The 11,176-nt window shown below is 45.8% G+C and overlaps 1 pseudogene; it reads left to right on the top strand.

The window, feature by feature from the left end:
• Positions 1–9,303: 9,303 nt before the first annotated feature.
• Positions 9,304–9,421, top strand: LOC126420071 (5S ribosomal RNA; annotated as a pseudogene).
• The last annotated feature ends 1,755 nt before the right edge of the window (positions 9,422–11,176 follow it).

The following is an 11,176-nucleotide window of genomic DNA, read 5'->3' as shown; positions in this document are numbered from 1 at the left end:
GAATAGTAATCTGGTGGCAGTAGCGTCTTGTGGGCGATTTCCTTCGCAGATGCACTGCGTTCGCATTTCCTGTTAATGATTTTACGTGATCATTCTACCTCATATCTATTCGAAGTACTGCCAAGATATCCTACATGATTTGCGGTGCTCAAGAGATTCACCATTAACCTTTTCATCAGACACTACCAAGTTCCTCCTCTTCGTTTGTTAGAGCTCGTACAACGATTGCAGTGGGCGCACGCCTTTTGACTTTCGTTTTTGTCGGATGTTGGCCGTACAGTGTAGCGAACGCGGAAAGCATTACTCCCTAAAGCTTTCTGTGTACGGTGTAAATCGTCCAGTTGGGAGTAATGTGGGACCGATGACCTCAGCAGTTTGGTCCCTTACAAATTCACACACATTTCACCAAGGGAGTAATGGGGTTCTAGACATGTCCGAAGATATATACAGACTCTTGTGTTAACATTTATAGATTTAAGAGTATAGATTTAAGTGTCAGGAAGTCATTTCTGAAAGTATTTGTATGGAGTGTAGCCTTGTATGGAAGTGAAACATGGATGGTAAATAGTTTGGAACAAACATGTGGTTCCTGAAGAGGGGCAGCAGCCTTTTCAGTAGTTGCAAGGGCAACAGTCTGGATGATTGACTGAGCTGGCCTTGTAACAATAACCAAAACGGCATTGCCGTGCCGGTACTGCGAACGGCTGAAAGCAAGGGGAAACTACAGCCGTAATTTTTCCCGAGGGCATGCAGCTTTACTGTATGATTACATGATGATGGCGTCCTCTTGGGTAAAATATTCCGGAGGTAAAATAGTCCCCCATTCGGATCTCCGGGCGGGGACTACTCAAGAGGATGTCGTTATCAGGAGAAAGAAAACTGGCGTTCTACGGATCGGAGCGTGGAATGTCAGATCCCTTAATCGGGCAGGTAGGTTAGAAAATTTAAAAAGGGAAATGGATCAGATTCAGAAGGATGTAGGTTGCAGTAGGTACTGGGAGATGAAAAAGCTTGCACAGGATAGAGTAGCATGGAGAGCTGCATCAAACCAGTCTCAGGACTGAAGACCACAACAACAACAAGAAGAGAATAGAAGCTTTCGAAATGTGGTGCTACAGAAGAATGCTGAAGATTAGATGGGTAGATCACATAACCAATGAGGAAGTATTGAATAGGATTGGGGAGAAGAGAAGCTTGTGGCACAACTTGACCAGTAGAAGGGATCGGTTGGTAGGACATGTTCTGAGGCATCAAGGGATCACCAATTTAGTATTGGAGGGCAGCGTGGAGGGTAAAAATCGTAGGGGGAGACAAAGAGATGAATACGCTAAGCAGATTCAGAAGGATGTAGGTTGCAGTAGGTACTGGGAGATGAAGAAGCTTGCACAGGATAGGGTAGCATGGAGAGCTGCATCAAACCAGTCTCAGGACTGAAGACCACAACAACAAACAACAAATGATACTATACTCATAGGATAGGACGTTTTTACATTTTATGAAGTGCACAATTTCAAACGAGTCGGTCATTTAGAGTCTGTAAATTAACTGACCGACTGGTTTCATACTATGCTTGTTGCCCCAACGCAGAAGAGAAAAGACGAGGAACATCAGAAATGATATCATGAATTGCACGAGATTGAAAATAACCTCTTAGAGAATCCCATTTACCATGTAATTTAGATATATCTCTGTGAAGCAATGACTGAGCAATTGAAATCGTTCGTGAACAACAAGAAGCGTTCAATAAGCAATATAACAAATTTTGTTTTCTTCAGGATTTCTATACACCATATTATTCCTCATTCTTTTGGCTACAAAGCCCTAATTTTCAACAAAATCTCCGTTCATATCTTCAATTTCCTGAGGGTAACACAATACTCTTCAGAGCTGATCGTTGCACCATGAGGGAGGATATCAAACAGAATAACAACGTCCGAGGCCTGGAAGGCCGCCGCCATGACCATACTGGCTGAGGACGCGGCTTTGAACTTTTTCATCAGAGGAGAGGTGGGGTGGTGCCACTCCATGGAATGCTGTTTTGTTTCCGATTCGAAGTGACGAACCCATGTTTCAGTGCCTGAGACGATGTTAGACAAATAATTGTCGCAATCAGCCTCGCAGCTCCTCGCAGGTGGTCCTTGATTTCTCTTTGTTGTTGTTGTGGTCTTCAGTCCAGAGACTGGTTTGATACAGCTCTCCATGCTACTCTATCCTGTGCAAGATTCTTCTTCTACCAGTACCTACTGCAACCTACATCCTTCTGAATCTGTTTAGTGCATTCATCTCTTGGTCTCCCGCTACGATTTTTACCCTCCACGCTGCCCTCCAATACTAAATTGGTGATCCTTTGATACCTCAGAATATGCCCTACCAAACGACCCCTTCTTCTAGTCAAGTTGTGCCACAAATTTCTCTTCTCTCCAACTCTATTCAATACCTCCTCACTAGTTATGTGATCTACCCATCTAATCTTCAGTATTCTTCTGTAGCACCACATTTCGAAAGCTTCTATTCTCTTCTTGTCTAAACTATTTATCGTCCACGTTGCTCTTTATGCTCTTATATTAGGCGGCGAGGAACCCGGCGGACATACATTTTTGAGTGCCGCAACTGATGAACGAGGGTGTGAGCACTGTCAACAGAGACGTCCAGTTGTGCAGCGAGGTGTTTGATTGTGATACGTCGATCACCTCGAATGAGACTGTCCGCACGTTCCACCAGTGCAGGAGTCACAGCTGTGTGCGACCGGTCGGGGTGCGAGAGGTGGGACAGGTTTCCACGACCTTATTGCCATGATGGGAGACGGCTCTCCCAGCAACTCACCGTGCTTTTATTTACTATGAGGAGTGACAGGTCTCTGCTTGATACAAACCTCCGTCACAGACGCCATTTTGAAAGCTACGTATAACAAGCCTAACCGTCGGTACGTCATGACACTATAGATGCTCAATCGGGAATATTCCATTATGTCCCACAACAAAGTCCGCATTTTTTAAACTGAAACTGGTCATCGATAAAATGTATTCCATTACTTACAGTGTTGGAAAAAATTTACATCACCGAAAAACTAATAAATGTTGAGCAATGAAATTTCGGAATACATTTGTCTACGTAACACATTTAAGTGATTAACACTGCAAAATCACAGGTTAATGCAAGCGCGAGATACGCCACTGCAAATTTGAAATAGCGGTACATTAACAACCAATGTGACCGCCAGAATGTCGAATGCAAGCACGCAATCGTGCATTCATTGTTTTGTACATGACCGGATATCAGTTTGTGGGTTGTAGTTCCATGCCTGTTCCAGTTGGTCGGTCAATACAGGGAAGATTGATGCTGATAGTGAGTGACGCTGGAACTGTCCTCCGATGATGCCCAATATGTGCTCGATTGGGGACAGATCTGGTGCTCGAGCAGGCCGCGGCGACACGTCGACAGTCTGTAGAGCATGTTGCGTTACAACAGCGGTATACAAGCGAGCGGTACGCCGTTGGAAAACGCCTCCTGGAATGCTATTCACGAATGGCAGCACAGCAGGTCGAATCACCAGCCTGACGTACAATTTTTCAGTCAGGCTGCGTAGGATACCATGAGAGTGCTGTACTCTTGTTATCACACGAAATCGCACCCCAGACCGTAACTTCGGGTGTAGGTCCAGTGTGTGTAGCACGGAGGCAGATTGGTTGCAGACCCTCAGTGGACCTCCTCCGAACCAACACACGGCGATCAGTGGCAGAACCTGCCTTTCATCAGAAAACACAACAACCTCCAGTGAGGTCTTGCTGGACACGACTCAAGTCGAAAACGCTGGTGGTTTGGGGCCAGTGGACTGCTCGCAGCAGGGTGTCTGGCCCGGAGCTGTTCTTGCAGAAACCGTTTTGTAAGAGTTCGTTGTGTCACTGTGGTGCCGACTGGTGTTCTGACTGCTGCTGCAGATGCAGTACGACTCACCAGAACAATACATCGAATACGACCGGCTTCCTTCTCGGTAATGCGACGAGGATTGAATGAAAATTAATGCCTCCACCTTCGTTAGTTGGGTTTGGATAGGAATATTTTAATAAATAAAACGCAGAAATAATCCTTAGAATGTGACCTTTAATTAATAGTTTTCACGTTTCCACATAATCACCAGCCAATTGGATGCATTTCTACCAACGACGAACAAGTTTTATGAAGCCGTCACGGAAGAAGTCGACATTCTGTTTCCGCAACCACAGTCTCATAGTTCTCTCAACGTCGTCCCCGCAGATCGTCTTTCATTATCGGGAACAGACGGAAGTCAGACGGTGCTAAATTCGGACTTTATGGAGGATGCCATAGAGTGGTCAGATTCAGTCTCTGAAGTTCTGCTGTCGTGGCACGTGAAGTGTGTTGTCTGCAAAGCAAAGCACTAATTGACCCACACGTTCTTGTGACATTCTGATTGTGCTTGCAATTTCTCACTGATACTACGATCGTCCCGAATCAGTCTGTCAACATTTTGCTTGTGAAAAAATGAAATGAAATGTCGTGTGGCTAGGGCCTCCCGTCGGGTAGACCGTTCGCCTGGTGCAGGTCTTTCGATTTGACGCCACTTCGGCGAACTGCGCGTCGATGGGGATGAAATGATGATGATTAGGACAACACAACACCCAGTCCTTGAGCAGAGAAAATCTGCGACCCAGCCGGGAATCGAACCCGGGCCCTTAGGATTGACAGTCTGTCACGCTGACCACTCAGCTACCGAGGGCGGACTTTGCTTGTGAAACTCGGTGGTTGCTGTCACAGGACGTCCAATTTTTTGTTTGTCACGCAGGCGAGATGTTCCCGCCCAAACATCTTTAAACTTACTCGCACAACGACGCACAGTACCCACGTCAACACAATCACCATAAACTCCTCTGATGAATCTCCTTTGGGGTGACACCTGCTGTTGTCAAGAATTCAATGACTGCTCGTTGCTTAAATAGCATTGACCGATCGTCAGCGCAGGGCTCCACACTTTACACTGTAACAACCCAACCGTTCAATGCTAAGGCTTCCCGCCAACTGGAGCTGTAGAGAAGAGGCTACGGAACAAGCCAGTACCTGCCGCATACCAATGCTGCCAACTGTTGAAGAGTTACGAAGGTGGCGGCATTACTTTTCAGTTAACCTTCGTACATAGCCGTCCGTAGCCCGGTCTTCTTGCGACTGTACATTCTTGTGGCCTCTGCTACCAGCAGTCATGTGCGAGTACAGTGGCTACATTCCTGCCACGTCTTTCTGCAATATCGCAGAAGGAACATCCAGCTTCTCGTGGCTCTATTACACGACCTCCTTCAAACTCAGTGACGTGTTGATAATGGAATCCTTGTCGCCTTTGAGGCGTTCTTAACTAACATGAACACACCACGTCCAACCTCAAAAGTAACCAACGACGTCGACGGTTCTCAGCGTTTATTTGAAGCAAACCTCATTTTCATCCTCATAGCGGCGCTACTAGTGCCTCTTGTGGGACTGGTGCGAAATATGAATAGATATCATCTTTCAGATGTAGAAACACACCTGTCAACTTTCGTTCATGTCTCACAACTTCCTCTTGGTGTCGAGATTTTTTTTCGTCAGTGTAGTGTCTCACCCTGTTGCTAGAGTTTCGTATGGGCATGTTCTGACTGCATGGGGACGGTTTCTTTCTCTTCAGTCCAGCAGAAAACAGTTGGAAGCCCCCTTCTGCGGCCTGTTCACAAAATGTTGGTTAAGCCTGCAAGGTTGGGGGAACTGACTCTTTAGAGGTTCGCTGACAATCGCGTCGTGTGTGGCGAGTCGGCCCCACGACAGAACGATGTTGTGAAACACGCCCCTCATTCGTCTCCCGGTGGTGGAGTCAGTTACAAATCAGAGAGATGTTGTGTATGGGGCTTAACGGCGCCGATGCGATATTCACTCTCGAGTCATATTGTCTTTGGCAGACGTGCTCCTTGCTCACATTCTTGGAAACAGGCAGAGAACCACATTTTTGTTCATCTTATAGTAGCTATTGTTTACAAAGCACTCGTCAAAATGTTCCCCGGCGCCACCAGTCTGCTAATGCAATGGCCATATCTCCGGCCGCAGTGGCCGTGCGGTTCTAGGCGCTACAGTCTGGAGCCGAGCGACCGCTACGGTCGCAGGTTCGAATCCTGCCTCGGGCATGGATGTGTGTGATATCTTTAGGTTAGTTAGGTTTAATTAGTTCTAAGTTCTAGGCGACTGATGACCACAGAAGTTAAGTCGCATAGTGCTCAGAGCCATTTGAGCCAATGGCCATATCGCAAGACGACGCTGGTGGTCTAATGCAAGTGCGGGTTTCTCCGAGCTTCATTACGTTAAATCAACTAGCTATTTCTCTTTAACTCATGAGTGGATGACAGGTTCGTAGTTGTTTATCCTTGCCGAACAGATGTAATTTCACTGATCTTATTGCCCCGATTCACATAAAGAAAAACCACGACTTTTGCTTAACATGACCTATATTTTCGCATTCTGTGCTGGTTGGTATGGAGCAGGTTATTCTGTTCGAGGCACCTCTTGATTTCGAAACCAGTTATTTAACTGTAAAACATTTCCAACGGCAGACGTCCACTCTGACCACAGTTTTTGCTTACCAATGCAGATCAAAAATGAAAAAATATTAAAACTGGTATAAGATAGAAAATTAAGGATATGTGACCTCTGTCAATTAAAAGACCCAGAGGTTTTAAGAGTTTCGAAGGGAACATTTGGCTACAAGTGACGAGAACAGGGGAAAGAAGTATAACAAAAGACGAATAGGTAACAAATCGAACGTACCGAGCAGCAAGTACAGCGTGGCCGTTACATGTGAAGGCACACTTCTAAACCTAAATCACGCGGCTACACAGAAATTTAGAGGCAAAGCACTATGAGATAACAGACGGGCAGGGAGGAGGGGGGGGGGGACTATAAGGTTTGCGAGTTTACAAGCCTCTTCTGGCCTGCCTTCATTCGATTATCTCTCTCTCTCTCTTTTGTATAGTATTTTATTAATGTGTCTCAGTGGGGGCGGGCCGAGAAAGGTCGCTGCTGTAAATTACACCGGTTATGCGGACTCCGATTTTTATTCATAATATTTCAACTGGTTTGGGACATTGTTTACTCTTCTGTCTTTATGTGGCTGAACTAGGGCTGGGCTAGGGCCACCTGCGTTGAGTGTGGCAGAAAAACGTGAAGTCGGACAGGGCCGGCTTTTCTGCGATACGAAGGCGGCCGATCTGCCTCTGCTCTTGGCCACTGCATTAAGCATGAGCCGATGACAAGAGCGTCTTCCTGGAGCCAGCGTGTGATATATACGTGTGTATTATAAACCTCTTCCCTCTAAAACATTTCTCTCCTTCATACCACCTCTGTGTTACCACAGATGACGCGTCACTGATCTCATTTGTACTAAGATTGCAGTATACGCGAGGTGCCTATTTGCTTCCACAGCCCAGAGTGGGATGCATAAGGTGTAATAAAGGTTCACCAACCTGCAGTCTTCAACAGTTGTTCCCTGCACAGAAAACAGCATGTAGGTCGTGAATCCGTTATCTGGAGGCTGTAAGAAACTCTTAGCGAGGAACTGTTGTTCTGGAAATGATTAAATTTCCGAGCAGTTTGTTTATAAGGGATGCTACTCGCTTTTTATTAGCAGAACACGAGAAACTGCAGAACTACGCTCAAATTCAGAGTCACAAATGATATCTGTTCTTCAAAAAATTGATGAACTCCGTACTGTTCTCAACTATATGTCCAAATAACCAGACATTGCTTAATAAAATCTTAACTAACACCGACCGCGGCAGGTTACATGTCTCTTCCGACACTGCCCAACCAGCTGTATTAACAAACCATTGATTACTAAGTCTTAATTGATACCGCGGCGGACAACATGTCCTCCGAGACTGCCGAACCAGCTCTGATCTTACAGCCGAACCACTTCGCCCGCCATCCAAGTTAGGCGCGATCCGATCACCGAAGTGCTTCGTCTCCCTTTTCGTATAGCAGTTGTTTATTATTCTGGAAGATTGTCATTTTGGCGCGCAACTACCGAACGCAGCAGCCAATCGCGGTACTTCTCACATTCCCCTTACATAAAGAAACCATCTGTCACCGCTACCTCAAACCACATTACGTCATCCTGCCACTGCTGCCTTCTCAACTGCTCTAAGAAGAGCTTTTTGTACCTCAATATGATGCCTGCACAAGCCACAAATATTACAAGGTCTGAAATCACAGAATGCTGGATACACCTGCGCCTAGCGTCCAGGCGATATTTTGTCCATTTTTTTTTTGGGGGGGGGGGGGTCGTTTTTTTTTCACACTGCCCATCAAATGCAAGGGGTTGACTGGGCAATCCAAGAAGATTCTATGCGATGTCAAAGAGCCATACTGAAAATTGGCGGCAATTACCGCGATTGATACAAGAACGTTGCTATCCAGCTTTTTGAAATTGTATGGAGGGCACTGAACGGAGATCATTGACATATTTTCCCGCTTCTTCTATGATTGGAAACATTCGAACCTAGTGAGGTCGCGAAGTGCACTGTGCACAAGACATTGAGTCTCCTCTGGACTGTCAGGGAGAACAGGTATATTGATTGTGTCTGCTCCTGGAGATACTCTTGCACAGACCTAGGAGTAAGACTGTGTCGGTGATCTGGACAGAAATTTAGGTTCTTTCTGGAATTTATCTTATCGGGCTTTATCCGCGGTTATCGACTATCAGAGAGACCAGCAGTACAGAGGTCATCGACTGCACCATCCGACTGCTGTTTGGTTCAAATGGCTCTCAGCACTATGGGACGTAACATCTGGGGTCATCAGCCCCCTAGACTTAGAACTACTTAAACCTAACTAACCTAACGACATCACACACATCCATGCCCGAGCCAGGATTCGAACCTGCGACCGTAGCAGCAGCGCGGTTCCAGACTCAAGCGCCTAGAACCGCTCGGCCACAGGGCCGGCGACTGCTGTTTGCTGTCCACACACTGCCTGAGACCTTGGTGGTAAAGTAGTTGCTGCACCGGCGTAATAGGGGCCTGTAATTCTTCTCTGACGCCATCAACAGCGTATGCTCTCCTTTTAGCGGTACAGTAACCACGATTTTGCACTTGGATTTTTCGGAGAGTTCTCATTTCCTGTGTTCTGTCGCAGAGTCGGGGTTTATCATTATCTCTGCTGATTGACCCACTCATAATAGGTAACAGTATTCAGTAATTTAGGGTAGGTGCCCCTTTAAATAACTTGCCAAATACTTATTTTCAACACCATTATTTTGTACCCTTGTTCTATTATAGAGCCAACGGCATTGCCGCAGTGGTAACACCGGTTCCCGTCAGATCGCCGAAGTTAAGCACTGTCGGGCTGGGCTAGCACTTGGATGGGTGACCATCCGGTCTGCAGAGCGCTGTTGGCAAGCGGGGTGCACTCAGCCCTTGTGATGCAAACTGAGGAGCTACTTGGTTGAGAAGTAGCGGCTCCGGTCTCGGAAACTGACATACGGCCGGGAGAGCGGTGTGCTGATTACATGTCCCTCCATATCCGCATCCATCGACGACTGTGGGCCGAGGCCGTTGGGCCTTCATGACCTGTTCTGGAGGAATTTAGTTTTTTGGTTTTGTTCTATTAAAGCACTGTTCAGTGCATCGCATACTTACATGTTTAATAGATAAAAGAAATACGTTTGTGATTTTTAACTTTGTTGTCATTTATCAGTCTGATTACGAATTCTATTTCCTGCCCTTTTTTATGTCTATTGAGCATAGAGATTGATTAGTAACATTACTGAATTATAGTGTGTGTGCAACCCTTTCTACTACTCATCTATAAGATCATTTTATTAGTTCTCTCTCCACTGTGCGTAAGTTAAGGTGATTGTTATAAGGGGACGGGGGGGGGGGCGGTTATGATGAGCTCTCATGCAAATTCATTGGAAAGCAACTATTATACACACTTCTCCACTCTGGAATCTCGCACTTGCCATCATGGTGGCCAGTTTGGAAGCCGTCCGATTGGACGCAACTTATTTTTTTTCAAAAGGAAAGAGGTAATGTGACTGATGCCACACAGACAGGGAATTAGACGAGGAAAACAAAGACGTCTTTCAATTGAGCATTGATTTATTGATTAACGAGTTACTACTGAACATTCTTCCTTAGAGGTGACACGACAATTGATGGCGTTAAAATTAGCTGAAGTCATTGATATCAGGACAGAGGAGCACTTATGTTGTCGCAGAGGATTCCAACCAACACCAACCAGACAGAGTGCCTAGTATCCACAGTGTGGTTGTGAAATTTCTCTCCGCGAAACTAGCTTCTCAGCAGACAAATCGAAAGTTGAACAGTAAAAAAGACTATGACTGAAGCAAAGTCAACGACTCTTTTGGTATTTCCCCAGAGTCCACAGCGCTGCAGTTGCTTCATCTCTCAGGAAACACAGTGTGAGTTCATGCTGATGTTACAAACTTTCAGGGATGATGGAGGAAGGTCAACGTATCAATTTTCGGTAGTTGACCTTAGTCCCTAAACTATCGAGTCCAAAGCTAACAGCGAAAATCTCAGTTTTTTTCCCCTTAGCCTAGCGCAACTCTCAAATTAAGAGCTCCAAAATCCGAACCTTGATCATAACATACAGAATTCCGACCGAATACTCCCTATACCGTCTGATAGTTTCCCCCAGTTTATGTGCTAGTAACTTTGTCAGGCAGTCCGAAAATTCTGAGGCCACCGTACAGCAATAATGAATTCCGTTTGCCTGCAAAACTTTTACATGCTGCTATGTTTACAAATGGCGACTCCCAGCATCAATGCGGGCATGGCACCGTGACACGAAGTTCTATCGTAACCATTTTAATACCCTCTGTACTTTTCATTTCGCATGGCCCCACAGGATGAGGTAATCAAAATGCTGGTCACGAAAGAGGCCATCATCTGCCTATTCTCTTTTCATGGAATGTCTGTCCCATGTGTTCACGAATCCCCAGTCCAAAGTGAGATAGGGCTCCATCGTGTTGTAGCCATTTCCGTTGACGTACAAGAAGTAGGATATGTTTCAGAAACCTGAACAGTATGTATCTGTAGTTCGAGGTCTGTGCGGGATGAATCATAGGCTGATGAAAGTGTTTCAAAGTTAGACTCAAATGGTGTTCCTGATTGAGGAGCTTTGGGTC

The sequence above is a fragment of the Schistocerca serialis genome, chromosome 9, assembly GCF_023864345.2.
Source record: "Schistocerca serialis cubense isolate TAMUIC-IGC-003099 chromosome 9, iqSchSeri2.2, whole genome shotgun sequence".
NCBI lineage: Eukaryota > Metazoa > Arthropoda > Insecta > Orthoptera > Acrididae > Schistocerca > Schistocerca serialis.
This window is presented reverse-complemented; position numbering and strand designations above follow the sequence as displayed.